Source organism: Pelodiscus sinensis, chromosome 9 (genome assembly GCF_049634645.1).
Source record: "Pelodiscus sinensis isolate JC-2024 chromosome 9, ASM4963464v1, whole genome shotgun sequence".
NCBI classification, from domain to species: domain Eukaryota; kingdom Metazoa; phylum Chordata; order Testudines; family Trionychidae; genus Pelodiscus; species Pelodiscus sinensis.
In genome coordinates, this window is record NC_134719.1 from 60,755,918 (window position 1) to 60,783,633 (window position 27,716).

The 27,716-nt window shown below is 52.3% G+C and overlaps 1 long non-coding RNA gene across 3 annotated transcripts; it reads left to right on the forward strand.

Annotated features, from left to right (window-relative positions):
- The first annotated feature begins 233 nt into the window (after positions 1-233).
- LOC142830691 (uncharacterized) lies at positions 234-21,166 on the forward strand. Of its 3 annotated transcripts, XR_012906134.1 has the most exons (5): positions 234-325; positions 725-869; positions 8,153-8,359; positions 10,114-10,325; positions 20,588-21,166. It is a non-coding gene; the product is annotated as an uncharacterized LOC142830691 (long non-coding RNA). The 3 variants fall into 3 exon arrangements; XR_012906133.1 differs by lacking the exon at positions 20,588-21,166 and having other exon boundaries at positions 10,114-10,566; XR_012906135.1 differs by lacking the exons at positions 8,153-8,359; positions 20,588-21,166 and having other exon boundaries at positions 10,114-10,566.
- Positions 21,167-27,716: the final 6,550 nt, after the last annotated feature.

Genomic DNA, 27,716 nt, shown 5'->3' on the forward strand with positions numbered 1-27,716 from the left:
ACGTCAGGTAAGGGTGTTGCGACAGACCTAAGCCAGCAGCCTGCCACACTCTGGTGGAGGCAGGTACACAGGGCACTGGATAAGTGGTTTTCTCTTTCCAGAATAAACTGCTAGAGCCTGCTGCAATAAAACGAAGGCAGGAAAGCACCTGGGGCTAATTAGCTAGATTGCGTCCTCAGGCCAGTCACCCCACACCTGCAGCCGGTTATAGCGAGTGGAGTTGCTTAAAAAGCCTCCCCTAGCTAAAGTGAGGGGGAAGGCAAAGAGTGAGGGACTGGAAGGAGAAAAGGTGGAATGAGCGGAAGCTGTGTGAGCTGGTTTGCAGGTACCGGAGGGAGACTTTTTGGAGGGGTGGTTTGGGGAAGTGGCCCAGGGAAAAAGCTCCCAATTCAGAAGGGAAAACAACTTCAACTGCTGCTACTTTAGGGTCTCTGGGCTGAACTTGGAGTCGTGAGCAGGCCTGGGTTCTCCCCAAACCTCCCCTGCCAACACTGAGCCTGCCCCAAGAAGGGGGGCCAGGACTAGCAGGGGGTTCCCCCCCAAAACCCTGGACTAGCCTGTGATGAGTCTGGCTCACTAAGCTGTGGACCCTGCCTCCTGTAAAGGGGGAAGGGTTGTGTATAGGACCACTGCAAGTCTCTGAGGTGAATATTATTTGCTAGTCACACGAAACCCACAGGGCATGGCCGCGACTTTGCCGCTGTGTGCATGTGGTTTTCCTTAGGGTCTGTCCATTTAAAGATGGTGCCTGATCCACCCCAAGTGCACGGGACAAAGCGATCGGCTTTTCATCGTCTCTCCCAGGAGACGCAGTAGAAGTACAAGAGAGCTGATGGTGGCATCTGCTTTTCACCCCCCTGTTGGGGAAGGTGGGCTCTGTGCATTGGGGTTTCCCCTTTCTCTTCCTCAGTGACCTTGTTGAAACTTCCACCGGGAGTCTGCGGCTTCTCTCAAAGGTTTCTACAAGCAGCTGCCTGGTTCCCTCCTCCCCAGAAGGACACGCTCCCCTGCCCCACTGCAATCTGTGAGGCGTTCAGCTGCCCTTCTTGCAGTGTTGGTCCGATCAGTCAGGCCAGTCCCCTAACAGGCCTGTAGGCCGTAGATCGGCGATGTTACCAAAGCGCGGCAGCATTGACTGCTTCCGACCTTGCTCGCCTTTCCCTGCACAGCGGAGGCCGTTCTAGCCAGTGGCACTCCCTCCTGTGGGTGGGAAGCTGGCTTGTAATGTCACCTTTGCCCTGTTGACGACTCTGTACCCCAGTAACAAACCGTGGTTTTGTAAACGTGACACAGCCCGTACGAGAACAGTTTCTAACACAACTTGTATGCAGCAGCTAGCAGGGGTACCTGGCATCGCCTGGGTCCTTCAGGGCGGGAAGCTGGTGGGGGTTCAGGGGGCAGGGCATTGGGATGTGGGGGGAGTGCAGGAGGGGGGTGTGTGTGGGGGGGGTTGGAGTGAGAAGGGTCTCGAGGTGGGGAGTTCCATCAACACAGGCCTTTTCTCCCCCACCCCCCGTATTCCCCTCTGGTGCTGCAGCAAAGGGCATGGAGGGGGAGAAAGGGTTTGGGGGGGCTACTCGGTGTGCTGGCAGCAAGATGGCAGAGCCCCAACCTTGCTGGACTCGCCCTTGGTGGTGTAGCTGCCCCTAGTGGACACTCTCAGTATTGCATCCCTCCAAACAACAGCCCCTCCCTTTCCATGCTATGGAAAACAGTCCTTTCTCTGGGGCTTCCGGTTGTCCTGGCACAACCAAACCCCAACCTTGCTTTAAGTTATAAGAAGAAGCTTCCTACTAAATTTGGAGGCCCTAGCTCTTACAATATAGGCAGAGTTCTTGAACAAATGGCCTTGCAGACTGACACGCAGACAGGCACAACACTAGGTCATTGACCTTCTCAAATCTACATATATGGATGGTTGGTGTTTGAGGTCAATGTTCTAGCAGTCATCTAGTTCGGGTGGGTGGCTTGTCCCTTAGGGTTGGAGTACTGTTCATGGTACCAGGAATGGTACCCAGTTTGGCTTGTCATAGGCCTGAGTTTTGCTTAACCCTTCATGTTGTTGGATGGCATGTTCTCCATCCTGTTCCATCTCCTGGCAGTGGGTGTGTTCAGCAGTGAATTCCATCTTTCATTGTTAAATGCCTCCTACAGGTCCGCCTTATGCCACCTAGGGCTTCCCTTGGCTGTAGGATATTGTAAATCCAGCTGTCCAATACAGTTCTGGTAAGTTGCATGTCTCTCAGCCACAACAGTATAGGGGTAGAGGTTTATCTAGTCCATGCATGTGATGGCTCTCTTGAAGAAAGAGATGCCCTTGTTACAGGGGCTCTGGATTGTATCTCTGGAAGGACTTTGGCCTAACTCTCAGTAGGTTTTAGCTTTGTGCTTCTCTAATTGATCCGTGACTCCTCCACTACTTCAGGTTTTATTAGCACACTGGCGGTAGAGACCAGTGTACACCTGGACCGTTGACATTGCCTAGGGTCGCTGGCCGTGCCATTCTCCAAGCTAGGATGGCATGCTGCTTTCTTTCCCTTGAAAATGTTTTGCACTGTTGATGGCTCACTCAGCTCTCCCATGGGGCTGACTGTACAGGAAGGCTGTGATGTGGTTAAATCCCCAATCTGTCAAGTGTTTGAATTCCTTGCTGGTAAACTGTGATCCATCATCTCAGAATGACCCGATCTGGTGTGTCATGTCTGCTGAAGTGTTCCATTGTTTTGTCTATTAGCATTGTTGCCGCAGCGTCTGACAGTTCATCCAATTCCCAAAAGCCAGAGCATCTATCAGCGATGATGAGGTAGTCGGGTTTTTTACGACAGAAGCCCGTTCACACCTTGCTCCAGGGCCCATTGAGAATACTGTGGATTTGCAAAGTTGCCATCTACTTCCATGCTTGGGATTCTGTCTGTTGCAGTTTCTCACCTGGCTTTTAATTTCTGTGGTGATAGTTGGCCAGTATACTCCACCCTCACTTTTTTTGGTAGACCTGCTGCTATCCCGGGGGTAAGCAATAAAACCACAGTGGTTCACCAGGGTTAGCTCCTGGTGGGCCGTAGCCGCTATATTTGCATGCACCTCTGCAGGTAGAGGAGATCACTGCACCCATTGGCTGGGCATGGCAATCCGCAGCCAATGGGAGTTGTGTCTCCATAGGTACAGGAGATCACTGGTAAATACCAGCAGTGTGGGGGCCCACCAGGGGCTAACCCTGGCAGATTGGATCTGGCCCGCGGGCTGGTATTTGCCCACCCCTATTCTATTCCCATGTGTTGGTGACTTATTTGAAATAGGGTCACCTCTATAAGGCATAAGGTACAGAAGGTACAGATATTTGGCTGACTTTGAGCATAGTGTCAAGTATCAGAGGGGTAGCCGTGTTAGTCTGAATCTGCAAAAGCGACGAGGAGTCCTGTGGCACCTTATAGACTCACTGAAGTGTAGGAGCATAAGCTTTCGTGGGCAAAGACCCACTTCGTCAGATGCATGTAGTGGAAATTTCCAGAGGCAGGTATAAATATGCAGGCCAGGATCAGGCTGGAGATGACGAGGTGGATCCAATCAAGGAGGATGAGGCCCACTTCTAGCAGCTGATCTGGAGGTGTGAATTCCAAGAGAGCAGAAGCTGCTTTTGTAGTTAGCAAGCCTGGATTAAACAAACACTGTGAATGGCTCGCTAACTACAAAAGCAGCTTCTGCTCTCTTGGAATTCACACCTCCAGATCAGCTGCTAGAAGTGGGCCTCATCCTCCTTGATTGGATCCACCTCGTCATCTCCAGCCTGATCCTGGCCTGCATATTTATTCCTGCCTCTGGAAATTTCCACTACATGCATCTGACGAAGTGGGTCTTTGCCCACGAAACCTTATGCTCCTACACTTCAGTGAGTCTATAAGGTGCCACAGGACTCCTCGCTGCTTTTGAGCATAGTGTCTTGCATACTGAACTCACCACAAGAGTTCCAGTATTCATGAGCGGCCTTAGGGTTTCTTAAACTGGGTTCCACAGCAGTTGGAGGTGTGCCGCAGAGAACAGAGTTCAAAATGGCCACCCTTAAAGGGGCAGGCAACCTTTTTTTCTCTAACTTCCCCCGCCCCTCTTTTTCCCCTCCCCCGCACCAAAAAAATCCTTGGTGTTCCTCAAAACAAAAAATTGTTTGGTGATCCTCGGTCTTAAAAAATGTAAGAGACACTGCTCTAGAGTCTCTTTGCACATGTCCAGCCACTTTGTTAAAAACCTGATGTCTGAATTAGTCGCTCTTTGTACCCAAGCACATGCTGCAGGGAATTCTGGGAACAGGAATGCAGCTGGCCTGATAAGGAACACAACAAATGGATGCTTTGTAAGCTAAGGATTTTGTTGGCTTGTTTGTTTGTATCAGATTCGTGTGGCAAAGCAGCTGTGGGAGGGAGTCTCTCTCTACTTCGGTTCCTTTTGTTCATAGCGTGCATGTCAATGGTAATATTGTAGTCTTACTAGCATACATTGGAGACATTTGAGAGCTGCGGCTTGTTGAATACGACTCCAAGTCGCTTCTTATCACCGCCTATGTGTGTGGATTTTTGACCTTGTATTTTACGTGTGAAAAATGTGATCCGTGCATACCACTGCTAGGCGCTCTTTCAATATAAGTGTCTATTGTTCTGTGAGATAAGGCACTTGATACTAACACTGATGGCTGCGGCTCCCCTCACCCCCCCCCCCCCCCCCCCCCCCCGAATCCAAGTTTCCCTGTCCATTTTCCTCACACTGCTTCTTCTGCATGAAATGTTTTACATGCTTGGTCATCGTACGCCTGGTGTTCATGTGGTGGAGAGTTGTCATGTTGGGGCAGCCAAATCCCCATTGTGCCTGTATCAAGGATGTGTCTAGGAGGTTCACAGAAGTGCCAGAGACAAAGGAGGAATTTGGTTGGGTAACTTACAAACCCGAATAGCCGGTGCTGAAAGTTGGTGTTTGGAGTCTTGGGACTTCTGCTTTGTGGCTCCCCTCTTTTCTGGCTCTGGGCCCAGGCTTTGTATAGCCAGCATGGCATCCCAGGCTGCTCAGGGAATTGCAGTCTCATCAGCTGCTCGTTGAGTCTTAGGAAGAGCTGGAGGCATCAACCTAGGAGATGAGTGAGATTGCAGTGGTGATCTGACGTTGCCTCTTGCGCTGTGTTGCCACGTCTGTGCCCTGGACTGTCCTCAGCTGCAATGTTAATTGCCTTGAGACCCGGGACTGCCAGCCAGCTGGATTCCAAATGGCATTCTGCTCTATCTGGGCACCTGCAGGCAAACACAGAAGGTGGTGAGAACCGCTTTCTGCTCCTGCTAGGAGTTGCCAGGGTCTGTCTCTTGCATCCACCTCTGAATATGTCTTGGCTTGAGAGAGATCAGGTGGGGCGGCTTCTGCTCATGGGGATGTGGTAATGAGAGCTCCACCGTGCCTTGTTGTAGCTGCTTGGTTGTGACTGACACTCATGCAAACACACATCAGGCCAACAGGCAGAATCGAACCGGGGACCTCTGGAGCTTAGCGCGTGAGCTAAAGACCAGCTGGCTCTCAGCTAAGGCTACACCGAGCAGACTGGTTCTTCTCCCTGTAACTGGTCTCCGTGCCACTAGGTGGGACAGTGCACCACACCCAGAAGGTCTGGGGGTTACACACGTCCACAAAAGCCATTAAAAAGAGGCACCATTTCTTAGCTTTTCTATGGCCACTCTGTTTCTTATCCATGTCATCACCTCAGCACCTTGGCAATAATGTCCTTTTCCGCTGCTTTTGATATATATATTTTCTTTTAGTGTAATGAAAACGCTGTGTGGCAGGCGGTGTGCTGGGAAGATGGTTTTCTGTTGACGTTTAGCATACCTGATGGGCACCCTAGTTCCTCGAAATCATCCTTTGTAGGATTCAAGGCCTGGAGATGCCAACTGGCTGTTTAGTGGTGCATGTTCACTTCTTCTGAGTGTGAATTTACCATGTCAATTGCAGGAGAGAGGCTTGATGTCCCGAAGCTCACCTGTTAGCGCCGATAGAATTGTCTGTGTGGCAATTCCTGATGTGCCTCCCCTTGGAATTCACGTTACCCCAGCAGTGTAAAAATTAAGACGATGATGCTACCACCTAGCATTGCTTGGCTGCAGACTTGCTGATCCGTCTTGCAGGATCACAGGGTATTACAGTCCATTACACTTGGAGATGCTCCACTATCTGGCTTTTGTGGACAAAACTCTTGTCCTCCGATGAGTCTCTGCTCATCTGAGGAAGTGGGTTGTACCCACGAAAGCTCACGATACTGGATATGTATCGCTTAGTCTCTGAGGGTATGTCTATGCTTGCACCCTAGTTTGAACTAGGGATGCAAATGTAGACATTCGAAATAGTCAATGAAGCGGGGATTTAAATATCCCACTGTGACGGGTATTAAGGGTGCGACCGCCCCCTCCCGCCCGGAAGGGGGGGTTCAGTGTACCCACTGCCGGAGTTGGGTCCGATTCTTAGGTCCTCTGCCCTGCGGGACAGGTCCTTGGTTGCGATCTCCCTCTCCCGGATTGGGAGGGGGGTTCAGCGAACCCATGAGTCCCCCTGTGAAAGGGTTGAGCAGGGTCCAGCGCCCTGAAGTCTAGCCTGTACCCTGGGCGGGGTCCAGAAAAGGTATGTAGTAGCTGGGTTGGGTTTCCGGCTTACTGGCATAGCCGGAAGCCCTAGAGATCGGAGCGGGTGGGGGAAGGGGGACCCGGGCCCGCCCTTTCCACCGGGTCCCAGCCCAGGGCCCTAAGTTCAGGGGCGATGTTCCCCTTGCACGATGGATGGGGGTTAATCCCAAAATTCGTCCGTCAACTGGCACCAGAGGCGTGCTACCCCGGGCTGCTTCCTATCCCCCTCCTGGGAGGCCTGGCTCAGAAACCCGCCACGGGGCCTTACTCCTACTTGGTCCCCGCCATGGGGCTGCCTCCTCCGTGCGTCCCCCTGCTGCCTCTGGCCTGGCTGCTTTTCAAACGGCCCAGGGGCGGATGCCGCGTGCTGGCGCCCCGCCCCCTCTGCACTGTCATGTTCCAGGACATCAGGCGGGGCATCGGGAACCCTGCCCCCGAGCCGCCCGGTGCTCATTGGCCCGTGCACTCTCCTGGCATCCTGCCAGGGAGCATCAGCGTGGCTTGGCCCTGCCTCCTGTGCAGCGGGGCCGCGCCACTTCCCAACTCAGCCCCAGCCTCGCTGAGCCTGAGGTCGAGACTGCCCCAACTGGCCATGGTGGCAGCTCGATTTTCCCCACCGCGGGGGGGGGGGGGGGAGCGGGGCCCTTGGCAGTGCAGACCCACGCGGGTCTATCACATCCGCACTTCATTAACATGATCTCGCTGGAGCGTTACTCTGATCCAACAGCTGTTTTGAAATGCGCCGGTGAGATCATCCCGCACTTCATTAGCATATTTAAATCCCCACTTCATTGACTATTTTGAATGCCTACATTTGCATCCCTAGGTAAAACTACGGTGCTAGTGTAGACATATCCTAAGGTACCACAGGACCACTCATTTTTAAAGTACCTGACTAACATGGCGACTCCTCTGAGACTTTTTATCTACTTGGCATTCACTTTCCTGTTTGTGCTAGTGCTTTAATGACCTTACCCAACAATTCTGTATCTTAACCAGTGGGGTTGGGATCTAGAGTTAGATTCTGTGCATAGACACTATCTAGTTGCTGGGCATCTCTTCATTGTTCACCCCTGCTAGATGCTTTGTGGCTTTCCTTTGCTTGCTTTTCTGCACACGCCTACGTAGACTTCTCTTTCCACAGCTTCTATACATAATGCCCCACAGCATTGGCCTATCTTGTATACCCACAGCGTTCATTGTTAAGTGGGCTTGCCTTGTCATGGGGTTTCTTTTTTAATGTAGTGAATCCTGGGTCCTGTGTTTATCATCTTCATCTGCATGAGACCTTGTTCGCTTGCTTCACATTTCTATAGCGCCGGGTTGTGTTAACATGAGGATTCTGAGCATTTGTGTCTGAGGCGCCTCTTGTCTCGGATTCCTCTGACCTAAACTCTCTCCTCTCGACACTTTCGAATGCCGCCAAGCTGCTATTTCGCACAATAGGCACTAGCCTAGTGAATGCGTTCGTGTCTAATTCGTGTGCCCTCAATCTTTTTATGTTGGAGGGATCTCCCTTGGACTGCTGGCGGTATGTCCACATGCTTCTGGAGCATTCTTCTCCATCACTGGCGGCAGCGTTGCAGCCCTGAATTCTTCTACAATATTGTCGCAGCACCGAATGAAAAATAACTTTCCTCTTATGCGCTGAAGGGCAGCTTGTCTTGCCGAAGACAACTGGAAACCAAGCAGAAGTGGAATCCGGCTCGTCCGAGGTTTGTTGAGTTTTCAAGTCCAACAGTCAGTCCTGCAAGCTGCTCTGTCCTTACGGGAGCATGTTTACTTCTGACGCCATGTTCTGCTTCTGTCCAAAAGACTGAGGTCTCAGGCTCTTCAGGAGCAGGCCGTCATTTTACATATCTGCAAAGGTGCACATAGAGCTGCTGCATTGACGGCTTCTGTATTTATTGTCACTGAACTTCCCTTGAGCTGTTTTTGAGCAACCACCCCAAAAAGATCCTTGGCGGTTCTTGCTGCAGCTTCCTCTTGTGGGGGGGAAGCTGTCTCTGAATGACTGTATGCCACTGCTCATGGAAAAGAGCAACCAGAAACCCTCTTGCAACCTGCTGGGGATACTTGCTGCAGGTTTGCAACTGCAGGAAAATCATGCCCCTTGTTTTTGCAACTCCCGTAACTATAGCAGAGCCCTGGAGGCCCTGTGATGCCCTCAGATGGCAGATGCTGGCAGTGTCTTCTGGAGGTTGTGGTGGCTGGTTTCCCTCCCCCCCCGCCCACCCCCCCCCAAGACCTGAAAATGATAGGTCAAGCTCCTAACAGGAACATAGCTCCATTTCATAATGCCCTCAAGGTCCTATCCCTTCCAAAGGTGCTGGGAGGAGTAGTTTTATCCCACAACACACTGACACTTTCCCAGAAGGCACTGCACTGGATGGCTGCACATGGCACACTGGGATAGCCACCCAGGGTGCACCACTCTTTGCATCGACACAATTGCTCTTAGTAAGTGTGCCCGGCACCGATGCAAGCAGCCAGCTACGCACAAGTGATATGCCAACGTTGCCTCTGGGGACTGCTAGAGACCCCTTGGCACTCTGCAAGGTGGGGGGCAGAGCTAATGTGTCCCCGCACAGAGGGGGGTTGCTGGTTGCAGGCCTGGGAGGAGAGCAGGGTCCTGTGTGGGGGAAGGTTTCAGGAGTGAGTAGAATGCTGACCAACCCTTTCCAAGGTGCCGACCTGGAGCGAGGTAATGTGTAACGACCTCTCCTCAGAGCAGGCAAGGCACAGGTAGGGTTTAGAAGGTCTCCAGTCCCACACAGGCAGCCAATCTGTGGCCCCTTAAGGTGATGTTTTTGTGCTACGTGTCATGGCCATACAAATCTTTCATGTGGGGCCAGCGGCACCTCGGCTGTCCAAAAGCAGAGTAGCTCAAAGCAATGGTGGAGCGAACAGAAGTGCCAGCGCCAGAAGCATCTAGTTCCTGTACCCACATGCTGTCTGCTAGACGCCCCCACCTCTCTGTCAGGCCCTGCTTGGTTTGTTAGTCAAGGGACAACACCCCCTGGAGGCCCAGGGTGATGCCACATCTGGCACCCATGTTTCACCAGCTCTAGTGAAAGTCACTTGTGAAGCAGGGTCTCGCCCCAGGAATTCCAGTGCTGAAGCAGGTCAGTGAGCCACTGGGTCTGGCTTCCTGACCATGCCAGATGCTCCAGAAAACATCCTCTCCTCCCCCAGAATGGACCTAATTCTTCAACCTGATCAACCAAAGGGATTCTCTCAGTAACGACCCCAACAGCTGAGCACTTTACATCTTAGAGCCTGGGAACTGACCATCCGCATACGTCCCACCTTACTGAGCGTAAATACAGATGCCGTCTTTTTCTTTTCATGTCTACTGGCCTGATTTTGTTGCTAGGGTCCTTTGCCTGGCTCCGGGAAAAACTGCTGATTCTTCCCAGTGAATCTCACCCCAAGATGCTGCTTTTGATCAATACCTTTTGGATTTTAGGCTTTCACCTCGATCAAGGAAAAAAACATGCCGATGATTGGAGAGACACTAGGAAATCAGATCTGCATTCAGGAGCCTCCGTCTTCAAAGTAAGAACCAGCCGTGTCAGAACAAGAGTCCAGTGCGAGAGCTGGCAAAAGGAAGATGCTGCCAATGCTTCAACAGGCCTAGCCAGAAAAAGGGCAGAACCTGGACTGTGGTATGGAAAAAAGGTGTGTGGGGGGGGTAAAGTTGGCCATGGAAAGATGTCTGCAAAGATGGTGGAACAGGGCTGTTCAGCACCATGGATAGCACCAAGTATGCCCAACTCCTGCTGTCAATGTTCTATTAGTGGTAGGCACTTAGTGGGAAGAGAGAAATAGCTTTTGCATAAAAGAGCTGGCTGAGTGCCAGAAAAAATGCCGTCCATGTTCTCTTCACCCCCACTTATTGTGCCCATAAACATCTCCTTGGTTTGAGCCCGTTCTGTTTCCTTTTAATCTTTTGGGATTTGGGGTAGGAGCCCTGAGATGATGGGGAGGAGGGTGGATTCATGGAGGGGCAGTGACTTTGCACCACCCTTATGCAGCCCTTTGGGCTGCTCTTTTTCCTGAGCATGCCCGCTAGGCTCCCTGCAGCTGGCTGCATTCCTGTGCACTGTGCTGGGAGGTAGGCTGGGAGTCGCCCTACCTTCTGGGCAAGCCCCGCTGTGTCCTTTACGTATTGCAGCACCCGGAGGGTCTGTCCGCAGTCAGGCGGTGCAAGATGCTGGAAGCACATTTCAGTGTTATACCAAGAAACTGAGAACCCTGATTTCCGGGTGCTTCGCTCCACCATCTGCGGGGGAAGTGCGGAGTCACTTCCACCCTAGTCCTGTCCCTTCATGGCCATAGCTCCGGCCCTGATGCTGTTTTTTCCCTGATAAGGGTCTGACCCGTAACGTGGTCACCTTCCCTTTAGCTTCCTCTTTGCTTGCTCTGGGGCATCTGGAAAGCATATTCCTGGAGCCTCTTTTCTCCCAGTCTCCATCTCTTTCTCTAGTATCCCTGCCTTTCTAGTATCCCTTAGCTGCCTTCTCCTTCAGCTGCCTCTCTCCCATTTCTGGACTCTCTCCTCCCACTCTTTTGCCTCCTGGCCTCATACATGCGCCTCTCCCCACCCCCCGCATTGCTGTTTCTCCCAAGTCTACACGGGTGCGCTCACTCTCCACTCAGGCTTTTTCTCCGTTTCCCCAAGCCACAGATGGTATAAACGCTACAGTCCTTCTGAAGGCAGAAAAAACAGCCAGACAGATGTGGTGTTCATAGCTCCCAAGTCAGGCATAACTAAACATTTACATTTATTACCAATTAGAGGGGAAACAGACTGTAGGTTTATGTACTGTGTGAGTCCGGGTAGATTTCTCTTTGTGCCCGCATTAAAAATTCCTAACTCCTATTTCAGCACGACACCCTTCCCATTCAAAACTCATGTCCATTTCTTTCGGAGTGGAAATGCAACCCTAGGGGAACAGAAATACCAGGCTGGAAAGCCTAAATGGCCCCCTCTCGTCCCATCAAACCTACCTGCCACCAGTGAGGATGGATCTCCATGTAAGGGAGAGGCAATATTATTGTAGAAACCCCTTGCCGGTGGCTTTGGGAGAGCCGATTGCTATGGTTACCTGCAATCAGGTCAGCTGTGAAAAATCTCTATTGGGCCTCACTCGGCGCTAATGGCAGCTGTGAGTATCCGCCTAGGTGGGTATTGGGAGGAGAGCGGAGGGCTGCAGCTGTCCCAAGAGTGGGATGACCCAGCACCATTGGGGTAAATGTGAGGCACGCCCCCCGAAAAACCTTCCTGATTTGATGGCATGGCCCAACATTGCTCTGTGCCATGCCTGGTAGCCCTGTCCAGCCTATAGCAATGTTGTGGTACACATACGTACCCGCCAGTTGCGATGCAATAATCTCACTGAGGCACCTGCTGGAAATGTGGGGGACGGGGATCGTTAAGCCCATAATAAAGAGACAAGGGCTTAGATCTTAGATCTATCTCAGATGTTTTACTCCACCAAGAGAGGGGTGCTAGAAAATGAGTCGGGGATTTAACCCTGGTCCTGGCTAAGTGCATGTCCCCATGAAAGCAGGTTCCAACGCCCACCCCTGTGTGTCCGCATGCCACCCAGGGGATCTCCGTAGTCGAGTGTGGCCCATGCTAGGCAGCGTGTAGCCTCAGGAAGAACACAACATCAACCCCCAGGCCAACTCGCTAGCCTAGCTGCTGTGGGCTCCAAAAGGGGCACGTTAAGAACACTGCCTGAAGGCATCTCTGGTTTGGTCCCTGGTCCTGCAGCATCCCTGACAACCTCTCTTGAGGCCAGTCCAGGTTTGCAGCTCCCAAAGAGCCTGGGCCAGCGTCTGCTGGAGTCGAATGGAAAAACCCTGTTGATTTCTGTGACGAGGAGACTGAGGAAGCCATGGCCTATCCATGCCCCCCGTCCGGGTCAAGACAGCAGGCACAGGTAGCCACTGGCTTGGGATGCCACCTTTTCCAGGAGGATTGGCTGTCCTCTTGCCCCATTCGGTTAAGTTCATGGCATGCCCAGGCCGCGTGACGTTCTCGTGTCCCGTAAACCAGCAGGAAGCCAAGGGGCTACGGTACCAGTGTTGAACAAGGCCCAGCAGGTAAGTGGAATACTTCTGCCGTTCCACCTACCCAATGGGCTTCACTTGCAAAGCCGTTCCAAGTGGGCTACCTGGCATTCTGATGGGTGTGTTTACAAGCAGTGCAGGGGGCCGGTGGTTTTCTATACTACTCCTGGCCTGGCCTTTCCTCTCCAAGCATTCTCCGTGTGTGTTCTCATCGTTCTCTTTCCAGTTTGCGGAAGCTGTCCAGAAGCTCTCCTGCACTTGGACAAACAGCACGGTTGTTGTGCAGGGACTAGCATCTACTCCCATGGAGGCATCTTTCCTACTGAAATCTATGAACGTTTTGCTGACTGAGGCTAAGTAGGGTCTGGAGGATCTGTCCCAGAGAAGATAGCACTGTGCATGTCCACAGGGTCAATTGTGTCATCAGCGCCCCTGGCCAGGCAGCTTATTTCAGTCTCTAGACTGGTCTATCTGGGACCTCTCCTAAGCACCGAAACTAATGCCAAGAAAAACATGAGCCGTTGAGACTAGCCCTTGAAATTCAAGCCTAAGACTTCCGCTGCACAGAGTGGAGTGGAGCCCCATCTCCCGGGGTTGGTTTGGTGCCTGTAGTGCTACAGGCTTAGCTGCTGACAGGCATTTTGAAAGACATTACCCTCATAATTGGAGTGGGTGTGATTATGTCGTGGTGTTTTGACACCTACAATGTTCAGAATTTTAAAAGAGGGTGGGCAGATTTTTTTGTTTCTAATTTTTTTTGGTGCGGAATGCCCCCAGGAATAAAATTCACGGAGGATGGGTCCCTCAACGCTTATTAGCCAGGAGGGTCAGGGAGGGTGTCTCTAGCCTCTGTTTGTCAGAAGCTGGGCAGGGGAGAAAGAGGGTGGATCAAATGACAATTCTCTATTCTGTTCACTCCCTCTGGAGCGCCTGGTATTGGCCACTGTTGGAAGACAGGAGACTGCGCTGGATGGATCATTGGTCTGACCCAATATGGCCGCCTTATGAGATGGACCATCCGGCCCTCTGACAAGCACGGCCCATGTACCTAGCATGCAGGGAAGAGCACTGTTGGATTTTGTGAGCGCAAATCTTGCGTTCTGCTGCACCACACCCTTGGTCCATCACATCCTGCGCCTGGTGACAGCTTAAGATGCTGCAGAGAGGTGCTGCCTGCCCCCACAGGCTCCTGGTTCCATGCCCGATGTCGAGGGTGGGGGAAAACATGCCACACGTCAGGGCAGTGCACAATAATATTTGGCACGACTCTTCCTTGTCACCAACTTGCTCCTGCATTCGGTGACGGCGCTGGGAGGCAAATATCAGAGGGGGGTCAGTCTGTATCCCCCCAAACAAGGGGGAGACCGTGGCACTTTGCAGGCGAACGGATTTATTTGGGCACCCGCTGTCGTGGGTAAAAACCACTTGGTCGGATGCCGCAGCAGCAGCGGGTGCCTCTGACAAAGTGTGTTTCCCTGCGAAAGCTGATGCCCAAATTAATCTGTAAGGTGCCTCTGGACGTCTTGTCATTAGTGCTTGTGCCTCCGCTCTCCCTTCCATTTCTCCTCCCCTTACAAGGAGAAAAAACAGACATCAATTAGAACGGCAATGTCCTAATTTCTTGATTTCTGCGCTCTCCCAGAGGGTCCCTTTACCCCTCCAGCAAACTTCTGTCTGAAGCTCACCTCATGCTGAGATGGCTGGATCTGCGCACCCACATTCTTGGTTGCCACAGCAACTGCCTCTGGTTTTGGTGTGGGTTGTGTGTGTGGGGGGGTGTTCCCCCCCCCCATCAGCGCTTGGACTGGTTTGCAAGGAACCTGTGTGTGTGGAGCGTCCGCTCCCTGATCGGAGAACACACCGAGCTCTGCGAAAGACGCACCAAATGAAATTCATAACCACCGCGCCACAGCTGCGGCCTCGCTCAATGCAGCAGCTGGCTGATAGATTGGAGGGGCTGTTGCATGACCCTTTATGCAGCCATCGGCAGGGCCTTAAACACCGTATTTTATCAGAGGTCTATTAAAAGGGTCAGGCAAGATGCTTAAGAGGCTGGAGCCTTTGCTTCTTGAGACAGGATTAGAAGAACGGGCTATGAAAACATGGCTAGCAGGGAACTTGGTGGGGCCTGCTGTGACGTAACCAGTCCAGATCTGTCCTTGAGTGTAGATGCAAACTGGAGAGAGGCGGATTGTTTTGAGACCTGCGCAGGGAGAATTCTTGGCAACACAGCTGGGTCTACACAGATGAAATGCCCTGCCATGAGAGACACCGGGTTATGGGCAGCGGAAAACACCACGGGGTGGGTCAATTTGAAAGCGGGCTGAGCAAAGCAATGGACCACAGAGGCTAGTTCTACCAGTCACCATGTTCAGTTCCTGCTGCTTGCAACCTCCCTCCTGTGCCATAGTGGGTGAGATGACCGCGTAGGTAGGGTTATCAGAGCCCTTTGCGGGTGGAAAGTGGTGTGTCTGGGTGAGTCGTTGCCGCCAACGCTCACAACCTAGGGAGCAGGCAGGCGTGTGTTTGCAGGGGAGGAACAAGACGTTATACTAGGCATCTTAGCAATGGGCTGGCAGGAGCGCTGCAGGGAGTTTAGGAGCAGCAAGCACCTGCAGATTCTAGTAGGAAGAACTGAGGAGGAAGGGGCGGGGAAGTAGCTCAGGGGTTGATAGCCCTCTTGTTGCTGGTGTTGGAGACTCTTATATGCAGCTGCTATTCCAGGGCCCTGGGCTGGAACGCGGGGTGGGGAGCAGGTTCCCCCCAACACCCACTTTCCCATCTCCACTCAGGGAAAGCCTGGCTGGGGAAAGAAAGGGGTTTACCCAGCCCTGTATCCTTTGGGGGTCCACTGAGACTGTGGAGTTTGGTTTCCCTCAACACCTTACCCTGGCCAACGATGCGAGTCGCTCAGCAAACTGATGCCCTATGGGAAGTGTCTAAACTGAGGGCTGCTGTGAGCCTCTGAGGCGAGCGGACCCATCGAGTTTGAGTAGGAGCTTTGTCACGATATTCACCATAAACCAACTCAGCACTGTCGGGAAAGGAAGGGTGGATTCACCCCAGTGATGCTGCGATGTGGCTCTAAAGCAACACGCCCTGCTATTTCTCTGACCTGTCCAGGAGAGGGCTGGGTGCCGCAGAGCACCTGGTGTGGGCCTGGGAGTGCGTTGGGGTCGTGCGCCTGGTTGCAACCCAGGCTGGGGGAAACTGCTGTCGACAGGCTGCTGGGGTCCGAGCAGCTGAACGTGCACATTCCTCGGGGTGTGATCTGCATACCGAGAGGCTGGTTGTGAGTTACAGCAGCAAACCACTGTGAGGCACCCACGGTAGCAAGGTAGGATGTGCCACAACTGCCCCCCGCCCCGACTGGGTTGGATTGAACCGTAGAGGATAGGCCCAGATGAACCTCGCTGGGGATGAGTGATCCTTTAAGAAGATCCCTGACACTCTGCCAGAAAATTACTTCCTGACCCCAAATCTGGTGATCGGTTAGACCCTAGTACACCAGCAAGCACCGAACCGGCTAAGTGTCATTTATCTAGTGCGTGAGGCACAAAGAAAGATGTTCTTCCTACCCGCTGGAGCTTTGGAAGTCAGTGAAATATCCATAAGTCTGAAGGCCTCCCATGAAAACGGTTTTGTGGTCTGCATAGGGCAGAAAGGCAGAGGGGGCAATCCAAAGAGGGGAAAAAAGAGAGGTAAACAAATAAAAGACAGCGAGAAACGGCTCCTAGGAAGGCAGAAACCATTCTAATAAAAGTAGATGGTGTGTAAACAATATGGCAGGTGCTCATGGGGCCAGATTAGCTTGAGGGTGGGGAGGCTGTCATTTCCTAATACATAATACAGGCTGCCTGTCGGCTAGGATAATGCTTTTTAAAAAATGACTCACCATTGGAACAACATAGGAGATTTCATCGTCTAAACCAATCTCCCTCTCCACTCATTTATGCTGTGCTCATCACCATGGTAGCGGGCGTTGCAGGATAGGATCACAGACTCCTTCTAGTTTTTCAGAGCTGAGCAATAATTGAGGCTCTTAAAAGGTTCAGGGTTGAGGTTCAACCTCCCAGAATGAGACTCAGGTATGTTGGTATAAAGTCAGGGGGATTCCGGGCCACATGTATGTCAGGAGGGTAGGAAGTGGAGCTGTAGAGTAACCAACCGTACCAAAACCTACCCCCAGGACTGTTTTTGATGAAATGACAAAGTGTCTGAACATTTCCCCCCCCCCCCCCCCCCGCCCAAAAAAATCCACAACTTTTTGCCGCCGAACCTTCAGTATTCTTGGTTTTTTTTCCAATTTAATGTTTTTCTGACCCCCTCTAGTAAAGGGAAAACCATAGGATGTTGCTGGAAAGTTCAGAAGAGAGAGACTCACTCTGGGTATGTCTATGCAGCAGGGCAAAAGTCGAATTAAGCTCAGCGACTTCTTCTACGTCAATTGCATAGTTGAAGTCAACATAGCTTATTTTGGCTTTTGGCACCGTCTACGCAGCAGGAAGTCAAAGAGAACTCTCTTCCTTCAATTTCCCTTACTCCTCATGATGACGGTAACAGGAGTTGGAGTAAGAAGTCCTCCAACTCATCGTTATTTTGAAATAATGGCTTTCTGCGTAGAGGTGCACTTTGTTATTGCGAAATAACGTTGCCGTGTGGACGTGCCCTTTGTGTGTCTGTGCACAAAAACATCGGAGTCTCTTGAGGCGTTATCAGAGTATAGCTTTCAGTGCAAATACTGAGCCATTCCACGTTGGCTCTTCTATTGGGCGTTCAACATCCTATCTAAGCACCTTGCAGTTGTGCATTAACCAACGAGACTGATATGTCACGGGTGGTTCCTTACCCACCCAGGGAGGGCTGATACAAGCAATGAAGTGTGTTCTTTGGTAGGGTTGGTTACCAATTTCACGCACTGAATTTGTTTGGCCTGAACTATGTAGTTCAGGACCCGATTTGTGAGCGATGGTGCCCTGTGAACTGCAGCCGGCGCAGTGAATGTTGAAAATCAGGCCCTTGCTGTCCCAACACTTCCCCTTTTGTCGCCCAAACTCTTGTGCCTTGGCCATTTAAGTGCTGCCTCACGTAGGACAAGCAACATACTTCCCTGTTCCTGCCCCTGCCACATGAATCCTGCTTCCGTGCCCTGCCCCTTAGACCCCGCTCCCTTGGTTCTCTACCTTTGTCTCGGATGGGTTGTCTCTTGTAAAGGGCTCATACAGCTTCAAGCCCAAAAGTCCTTGATGCTGGATCAGTTTTGTAGCCCGCATGGGGGATGGGCAGAAGGAGAGGGAGCAGACATCTCTTCACTCTTTGGTCGTAATGAACGGAGCTCCAGACAAAGCCTTGACTCCAGCGGTGAGACGGGGAGGTGGGGGACATACAAGATCAGTCCCTGGTTTCTCCTGGCTAGAGACAGGTTGCCAGGTACCTAGGGAGGTTGTGGAATCTCCATCACGGGAGATAGTTAAGAGCAGGTTGGCTAGACATCTATCAGGGATGATCTAGATGGTGCTTGGTCCTGCCGTGAGGGCAGGAGACTGGACTTGATGACCTCTCGAGGTCCCTTCCCGTTCTAGCATTCTATGGTTCTAAAAATACAAACACCCATTGGCTGGGATCCTCTCTAAGGGTGTGTCTAAACTACATGGCTCCGTCGATGGAGCCATGTAGATTAGGCTGATCGGCAGAGGGAAATGAAGCCGCGATTTAAATAATCGCCGCTTCATTTAAATTTAAATGGCTGCCGCACTGCACCGACAAACAGCTGATCAGCTGTTTGTCGGCTCAGCGCGCTAGTCTGGACACTCCCGTGCCGACCTGAAAGCCCTTTATTGACCTCCCCGTTATGCCTGGTAGGATGAGGTTTACCGGGGAGGTCAATAAAGGGCTTTCATGTCGACAGGGGAGTGTCCAGACTGCCCCGATCTGCCAACAAACAGCTGATGGGCAGAGCGCGGCAGCCATTTAAATTTAAATGAAGCCGCGATTATTTAAATCGCGGCTTCATTTCCCTTGGCCAAACAAACAAATCTACATGGCTCCATCGACGGAGCCATGTAGTCTAGACGTACCCTAAGACTCGTGGCATTTAAGATCTCCAGCTGGACTGGACTTTTTGCATTCAGGGGAAGAGCTAAACACATGGCCAGCTAAGACCATCAGGGTCTGACCACGGTGGTGTAGATCAGGAGTCCCTGCCCTAGGATGAAAGGGGTGGCAGAGGGGCACAATTGGAGTAATGGAGATGAGAATCAGGCAGAACGGTGCATCTTCTCCTGGGCTAGGCCCGCGGCCGATGTGATCAGCGTTGTGGAGTGCTTCACTGGAGCTGTGCTGAGTGACAGCAGCTGAGGGTCTGACCTAGAGGGACTTATCAGGGGAGCAACCAACTCTCCGTTCGGTGGTTTATCGAAATACAAGCATCCTGGAGGGGGGTCAGGGTCCGTCGCCCACCCTGCCTTGCTCTGTGTCTGTCTCTCTCTCTCGCTCCTTCTCTAGTGACTCTTCTGCTCAACTAGCTGCGCTATTGTCCAGCCGAGGAAGAAATGAAATGGCTCAGGAGTCTGGAATTAAATTAATTAAAGTGCTTATTACCGCAGTGGGCAGAACGGGGCCCAGGCTGCTCGTTAGTACCAGACTGGCAATCAGAGGCGCAGGCGACAGTTGAGGAGTGAGTTACCGCTCTGTTGGTTGTCAGCCGCCTCCCGCAACACCAGCAACTTCGGCCGAGACCACGGGGCGGGGAGGAGGCTGGGAGCACGGGGCAGGGTTTACACGGTGATCCTTCATTTAGGCCAGTAACGTTCTCGGGGAGCAGGCCCACCTCTGGAATAAACTGGTGCTGTTCTATTGACATCCTTGATGTTTTATACCCGCTTTGGATCTGGCCATGAGTACTTAAAAATCCCAGCATTGGTTCACCATGATGTTCCCTCTTCTAACAATGGCAATAAGCTTTCTCCTTCCCACTGCATGTGTCCCCTCTCTCCCTCCTTCCCTCTGTTACTAAGAACAGCCGTACTGTGTCAGACCAAAGGTCCATCCAGACCAGTGTCCTGTCTGCCGACAGTGGCCAATACCAGATACCCGTTGTGTTCCCTCCCTCTGTGGTAATTATCATGCGATCCTTCTCCTGTCATCCATTTCCAGACAAGCAGAGGCTAGGGACACCATTCCTAATTGCCATTAATGGACCCATCCTCCCTGAATCTATCTAGCTCGCTTTTGAACCCTGTTAAAGTCCTAGTCTTCACAAGATCCTCTGGCGAGGAGTTCCACAGGTTGGCTGTGCGCTGCATGAAGAAAAACTTCCTTTTGTTTGTTTTAAACCTGCTGCCTATTCATTTCATTTGCTGACCCCTCGTTCTTATATTGTGGGAATAAGTAAATAACATTTCCTTATTCACTTTTTCCACACCCGTCATGATTTTATAGACCTCTATCGTATCCCCCCTTGGTCTCCTCTTTTCTAAGCTGAAAAGTCCAAGTCTTTTTAATCTCTCTTCATATGGGACCTGTTCCAAACCCCTCATCAGTTTTGTTGCCCTTTTCCAATGTCACTTTTCCTCCCTTGCTCTCTGCATCCTTCCCTCTTGCTGTCCCTTTGTACATCACACTGCTTTCAGACTCCCCTTTCTCCTCCCCGGATCTGCACCTCCTTCCTTCCTTCCATCAATTTTAGAAAAAGATGCGACAGTCACTTGGGGGAGGCGCTCCTGGCTTGGGAGAGGCCTTTCGGCCCGATGCTGATCTCTGGTGTAATTGCAACAGGGAAGTAGAGGTTGAGGCGGGGGGACCATCCGTCCGCGGTGTCTTACTCTACAGCAATGCAGTGCTGTTCTTCCTGACCCCAGCAGGTGTTACAAGGGGAGAGCCGAGGACCCCGGGACTGGGGGAAAGCACATCTTGCCAGCTTGGGATCTGGAAGACAAGCCCTCCTTGAAGATAGAAGCTAGGCTGGATGGTGCAGTCAAGGAGTACAGGGCGTGTATTGCGTGCAAAATAACCTTACTGCACTGCTACGTACTTGTGCTGGGGAAACATGGGGCCAGGTTTACAGCCGGTGCAAACAGACGGAGCTCCATCCAGACTGCCCGAGAGGCGCCCCCAGACCGTGTCCGACTTGAAGCACGTCGATAAGGGAGAGGGGAAGCCATGCTGTGCGTAAGCCCAAGACATCCTCCCACCCTAAATCCACTTGAAAACACACCAGCCTTGAGAGAACCCTTGCAGCTTCGGTGTATTAAAAGTGCTTTTGTTTGCGACCTAGAATCCTGTCTGAGTGCGCATTAGGGAACAAGTACCAACACGGGGAGCTTTTTCTTTCCCCCTCCTGACTAGAATTTGAGTTGTCTCTGGAAAGCAAGTAGGCAGGTGTCTGACAGGAAACAAAAGTCGCCCGGTTTGGAACTTGCTGTACTTCTCCGCTTGCCGCCTTCTTCCTTTAATTGGGTTTCTGTGTAAACCAGCCATTATTATTTCATTTTGGCAGCTCGCGCCACACTCAGAGCGAGCTGATGAATCCCCCTGAGGAACCGGTTATATAATCGAGGGGAAGTAAATTTTTCAGAGAGCGGCGTTGCAGCCCTGTTCGAGGAACATGGGAACACCTTGGCAAGGGGGCAGGGGAATGAAATGCAGGGAGTGTGCCAGAGAACACGAGCCTAAATGAGAGGGTGAGCCGGTGCCATCTTGGGTTTGGGGGCCACCCGCCGGCAGAGCCTAACCCATGTGTGGACAAAGAGAGATGGGATTTGCACTGGGCCTGTTGACCTTGTATATCAGGCGTGGGGAAGGAGGGGCAGTTTCATGTCTAAGCTGTAGCGAGGAGTTTACAGAGTGGTTGGAACTGAGGCAAAGTCTGGCGGTAGGTGGGCAAAAGTATTGGGTGGGCAGGCAATTAATAATGGGCACACTGACTAGCTTGTCATCCCTTCCCCTCCCCCACCCTTCACCATGCTCCCATCTACAACCTGTGAATCTGTGAAAACTGCTGCTTAAAGGGTCTCACTCATGCTGGAGAGGCTCTGGCTTTCAGCTGTGGAGGATCCTGCCTCAGGCGGTGGGGTCTAGGCCAAGATATGCGCTGTCGGAATCGCATGTGTGGCAGGAAGAGAGCGTCCGTGTGCGTGTGCATGTAGTAGTGAAAAGGAGGGTTCTGTTTTCTCTCTAGATAAAAAGGTTTTTCCTGCCGGGCGACAGAATGTTCCTGCCAGGTGACAGAATGATGTCATTGTGACGCCAGCATCAACAGGCTCGCTCAGTGAAGCGAAAGCGGCCAGAGAGCGGGAGTAGGAGCGTAGCGAGCAGCTCCTAGTCACGTTATAACCAAAATCGGTTCACACCCCCACACAGGCACCTGGGAGAACTTCGCTCTACGTACCGGGGGCGTCTAGGTGCCAATTCCTCCCCTCTCACGAGCAGACTTTAATAACAGTAACCTAGCGTTGGTCTGAGAGAACAGCACAAGGACAGCTACGTCCACACTGGCAGCGTCTCGCGCAAGAGCTCTTTTGCAGAAGAGTTCTCGTGCAAAAACTCTTCCAGAAGAGAGCGTCTACACTGGCATGTGCCTTTGCGCAAGAGACGTGCTTTTGCACAAGAGCATCCATGCCAGCGTAGACGCTGTCTTGCACAAGAAAGCTCCGATGGCCATTTTAACCGTAGGGCTTTCTTGCGCAAGAAATTCACGTTGCCTGTCTACAGTGGCCTCTTGCACAAGAACAGTTGCACAAGAGGGCTTATTCCTGAGTGGGAGCGTCAGAGTTCTGGTGCAAGCAGCCCTGATTTCATACATTAGAACGTCGGTTTACGTGCGCAAGAACACGTGGCCATTGTAGACCGGCGACAAGTTTTTGCACAAGAGCGGCCGCTTTTGCACAAGAGCGTGCTGGTGTAGACACAGCCGGAGTGTTCACAAATGTAAGAACAAGAGCCCCTCCCCAGATACACTAGACAGTCCAACACCTAAGTCCTTGTAGTGCATCCCCCCCACCTCCCTCACCACGCCATTCAGAGTAGTGGCTGGTCAGCGCAGACCCACAGTTCATAGGTACATGAGTTCTCCTCCATCACAAGCGCACGTGCGTGTGAGGGGTAAACACCACCGAGCTCCTGCCAGCCGCCTGTCTGCAGCTCCCCCCAATCAGCCCCAGTGATTTTAGCTCTGTGCAGAAGTGTGACTTCCAGCTCTGGGCCGAAGCTGTCTCCTCACAAGCAGCTGCGGCTTTGACTGAGCAATTTAAAAGAACCAACGAGGCTCCTAATGAAGCTCTGTTCATCATAGTGGGGTGGAACAAGTTGAACCAGGCTAGAGAGGATGCTAGTTGAGGGTGTGAATGCCCCTCCGACTTCCACAGACTGGCATTCAATCCGCAGGCTTCACGAGGCGCTTTTGACTGAGGGTGGCCCCCGCACTGGAGCCAGGTTAAGCGCAGCCTTGCTTCTCTATTCCCGTAATAATTACGAGATCCGTAACCATCTGTCACTCAGTACTGATGTGCTTTAGGCCTCCAAGTGGCTCACTTTGACCCCACGGCGTGTGCTGAATCTGTAAGCAATGCCTGAGCGAACCGTATTTACATAAACACACCCCAGCCTCTGCCCCTCCCAGCTAGCTGCCAAGAGAGCATCCGTTCCCACCTCGCTTACACTAGCGTTTGGGAGAGAGGGGCGAAGAAGCAGGCCCTGCTGCATTCGTCACGTGCCCTGACCAGGTCCCCATGGGGCTTTTCAGTGGGGCATGGAGGGGAGTTACGTTATGCCTCTCGCGAGTGACCCTGTGGAAGGAGACAGGCCTGGGGTTTTGCTTCCCTCATCCAGCTCCGGGTCTTGAAGCTAGAATGGTCTGGACGAGCAAAGCGAACGTTCTCCCAACGTTAGGAGGCAGCTTAACGAGCTCCCGTCGGAGTGAAATGACATCTAGCCACTGTGGATTTTAACGAGGGAAGGAAGTCAGCCCTGCGCCGCTGCACGTCCTCCCACCTTCCCTCCTCCTCTTCTCTTCTTTCTGCTTTTCTTTCGCACAGGAATGGTCGAGGCTGATAGTTTGATGAGGCGGAAACGTGAGTTTGTGGATAGAGAGCCAGAGACTGAGGCAAGGAACCAGGGTTCTGGTCCATACTGGACCTATAAGTCCGATCCAGATGGTACCAGTGGTTCTGGCCACACCCCCGTCCCATAAACCATCCAGGCAGGGAGCTCTCCAACAGGGAAGCGAACGTGGGTTGCGTGGCTTCATCTGCAGGGAGTGGCACTGGGAAAGCCAAATTTGCTAGCCCTCTTGTATCTCCGTCGAGGTGACAGGTAGAGGGACCCTGTTTCAGAGGAGGTGAACACACCTTCCTTTCTTTTGGACAGAGCGGTCTAACCACGCCGGCCAAGTCAGGGCTGCGTGGGTTAGTACCCATGCTAACAGCATCGTACGGGTGGGAGGAGAATGTGGAACTTTCTGTGGAATGGGGCGGGCATACTTTTCACCCGAGTTAGTGGATTCCAGACGGTTCCTCCCAACAAGGCCCACGTTGGCCGAAGATTATTACAGCGCCATGTAGGGGGTGAATACAGGGGTGCTTTGGGCCTCCGGATGGTGAGGGTTTAAGAGCCATGGCGGGGAAAAGAGGGGAGCGTTAGGGCTGGCAAGTTTTCTCGAGGGCTTCCTCCCCCCCCAGCCCATCCTCTGTGCAGTCAGGGACATGCTCCCATTTCTCAGACGCTGTGTTGAGCCCGTGGAGACTGTCGAGCCTCCGCAGAGAGCAACGGGAACATCGGCTCCTGGGGAGGAGAAGGAAGGGAGCAACACGACAGCAGCCAGCTGTGGTTATGGGCCTGGCCGAGAGGGGAGAACCCCCTCCCCAAATAAGGATTTATTTTTTGCCTTACACAATTTTTTCAAAAATAAAAATGATCTATCCCACCCGCGCGGGCCCTTTTTATATGGCTGGGCTGGGGCCGGTTGATCCCTTGGCCGCCCCCCGTGGCATGTGTGTGCAATTCATTTGACTAATTGATTTCTGACACTTTCAGTTACTTCATGAATTGGGTTTTTAGCCCTTTCCTGTCCTGTTTCACTTATTCCCCACCCTGCTCCAGTAGAACTGGGTGGGGTCCTGGGACAGCATGATCAATGCGCAGGTTTTGGATGCGGGCTAGAGCATGACTTTGCCAGGAGTGGGCGATCATTTTGGAGGGGGCATTTCAGGAACGGTGGTGGTGGTTGAGGGATGGCTCCACCCCCAGAAGGGGCGGGGCCTCGGGTGGAAAGGGGCGGGGCCTCAGGAAGAAAGGCGACTGCACACTCCCCCACCCTAGGCGTGGTGCCGAGAGCAGTGGTTCCCAACCTTTTCGAGCCTACGGACCCCTTTTCAATCTTTTAACATTTCACAGACCCCCCCCCCTCCTCCCCGGGAGGGAAAGAAAAGAAAGTGGTGGTCCCATTTTTAAACTTTCCACTGACCCCCTGCAGTACCATCACAGACCACCAGGGGTCCACAGACCACAGGTTGTGAAATGCTGACCTAGAGGAAACCATGGGCCATTTTGAACAGCTGGTGGTTCGCGCACTCCCTGCCCCCGGGTCCTGACTGGCCTGGAGGCAGGGGAGCAGCAGGACAGCCACGGGCCAGATCAAACGGCTTGGTGGACGAGATCTGGCCCACGAGCCGTGTCTACTCCTCCTTATGCGATACTGTTGTCCCTCTGCCCTGCGGCGGTACATGGTGGGCTTTGTAGAGCAGCGCCTTGTTGCTGTGATGTCAGGCCTGGATATATTTTACGTGCAATTAGTGTTGCATATACCAGCCCTGGAACAGAAGCGATTGAGCGCCACAGCCAGGCGATTCTCGTCGTGTCTGACGGGGCATACCTGGGTCCTAGGGAACAATTCTGACCCCAACGGGAGAGGAGGGTAGAGAGCAAACTCCCTTGCTAGGTGCAACACCTCCAGCAAAGAACTGCAGCAGAAAGCCAGCACCACCGCAGCATCTTTCCAAGACCAAAAATTGTGTTCTCGAGCTAAGAGGAGGGAAAGAAGCTTGTAGCACCGCCTGGAGACCCCTGTTGTAAGACAAATCATAGAATCATAGAATAATAGGACTGGAAGGGACCTCAAGAGGTCATCGTGTCCAGCCCCCCGCCCTCAAGGCAGGACCAAGCTCCGTCTACACCATCCCTGACAGATGTCTATCTAAAGCCGAGAGAGAATTCTTTGCCTTCTGTAGCATCTGCCTTCTGAAGAGTTCAACGTTATTCTCAGTTGATTCGCCCACTCCTCCTCTTCTACACACAGTGAGGTGTACTACGAATGGCATCATGCGTACATGGGAAACTGAGTCACGGAGCAATGCTGTGACTTGCATTGGGTCACAAAGCGGGGGAGTGTAAGAATAAGGAACAGAATCCACATCACCTGATACCAGTCCTGTGCTTGGCCTCCCATTTAGCCAGGAATTACACCAGGCTGTGGCGACCGAAATCGAGCACGGCAGCTTTCTGACTGCTGCGGCATGACCTTATCCCAACTCAGCCAATGACAGCTGAGCATGACTGTGACATCACATGACGCGGCCCCACCTGACAGCCACGTGTGTCGTGGGTCAGCAGTGGAAAAAACATCTTTCTTATTCTGTAGGCATGTCTTTTTGTGTTACTTTTGCTGGCAATAAAAAGAATAATTAATGGTGTCCAGTTGGCTGACGAGCAGCCTGTGCAATGTGTCCTGGGCTAACCAGCCAGCCAGTATGCATAAATCATCAGGAATTCCTTGAGAGTGGAAGAAAAGTTGGGATCCCAAAGGCACCAATTATGTCTGTTTAATATTTATGGTATATATATTTAACACAAATTGGCAGTGTATTAATGTCTGATTCCTCCTCTTTTTTTCCCCCAACCAACTTCTCTCCTTGCTTGGGCCTTCCATCTCTGGAGATGTCGAGTGGGTTATGTGCAAAAAGTTGTCATAAAACCTGCGACTTGAACATCCGTGATTTAATTTGCTTGTGATTTGACTAAGCTCCAGAAACAGAAGTCCTCCGCTGACCGGGTACGTCACAGCCAGCAGCACGCAGAGCATCCTGCTGCACCTCCCCCGAAATGGCCCTTTGCCCAAAACTTGCAAAAGTAACAGCCCAAACATGAAATCTGCTGAGCTGATGGAGATAGTGAAATGTCATGGGGCCATGGTATGCCCCTGTCACCAGAGGGCCCAGGCATCTGTCTCTTTCATGGAGTCCTTTCCACACCTGGGAGGCAGAGCGAGGCTCCGGTGCCCGTTTTGTGGATGGGAAACAGAACCCTGAGAAATTAAGTCCTAAATTCACTAAGAAGGGGTGGCCAGCCCGTTACAGACGAAGAGCCAGTGAGCGAAGGCAGGGGCTACACCTTATGACTCCACAAGGCATCAGGGGTCTGTCTAGGGACAGAACTCTAAGGCGAGGTGTACACTTGGAAAGTTCAGCAACAAAAGTACCATCGCAATGCAAAAGTCGCCAAAAGTGGAAACCGGTCAAACCAGCTTTTCTGCCTCCCACTCGACATTTCATGGCCACATTGCTAGCTCCCCTGTCGACAGACAGAGCAAAGCAATGTGGGTAAGTATCCCACAAAAGTGCAGTGTTATGGGAAGGAAGAGCTGATGCCTGCGCTTCTTGGGATTCTCCCCCTGCAGCTGCAGTCTGCCTGCTCCTAGCAGGGCAGAACCGGAGCATTCCTTTGATTTGTTCTTTATTTGTTCCCCAAACGGAGCAGCTCACTCCACTGTCAGATACTTCCTGGAGTTTTGAAAGGGAAGGGGGCGCGTACCTGCAGGGCAGCAGAGATCACAAAACACTGAGCACCGCCATCAGGACAGGCATTGTGGGATGCAGGTGGAAGCCAGTTCTCTCGACAAAATAAACAGCAGATTCACACTGGCTCTTGTGGACAATAAAGGGAGGGGGAAAGACAAAAGTCTCTCACGGGGTGGAAGATTTGTTGCCAAAATGGAGTGTT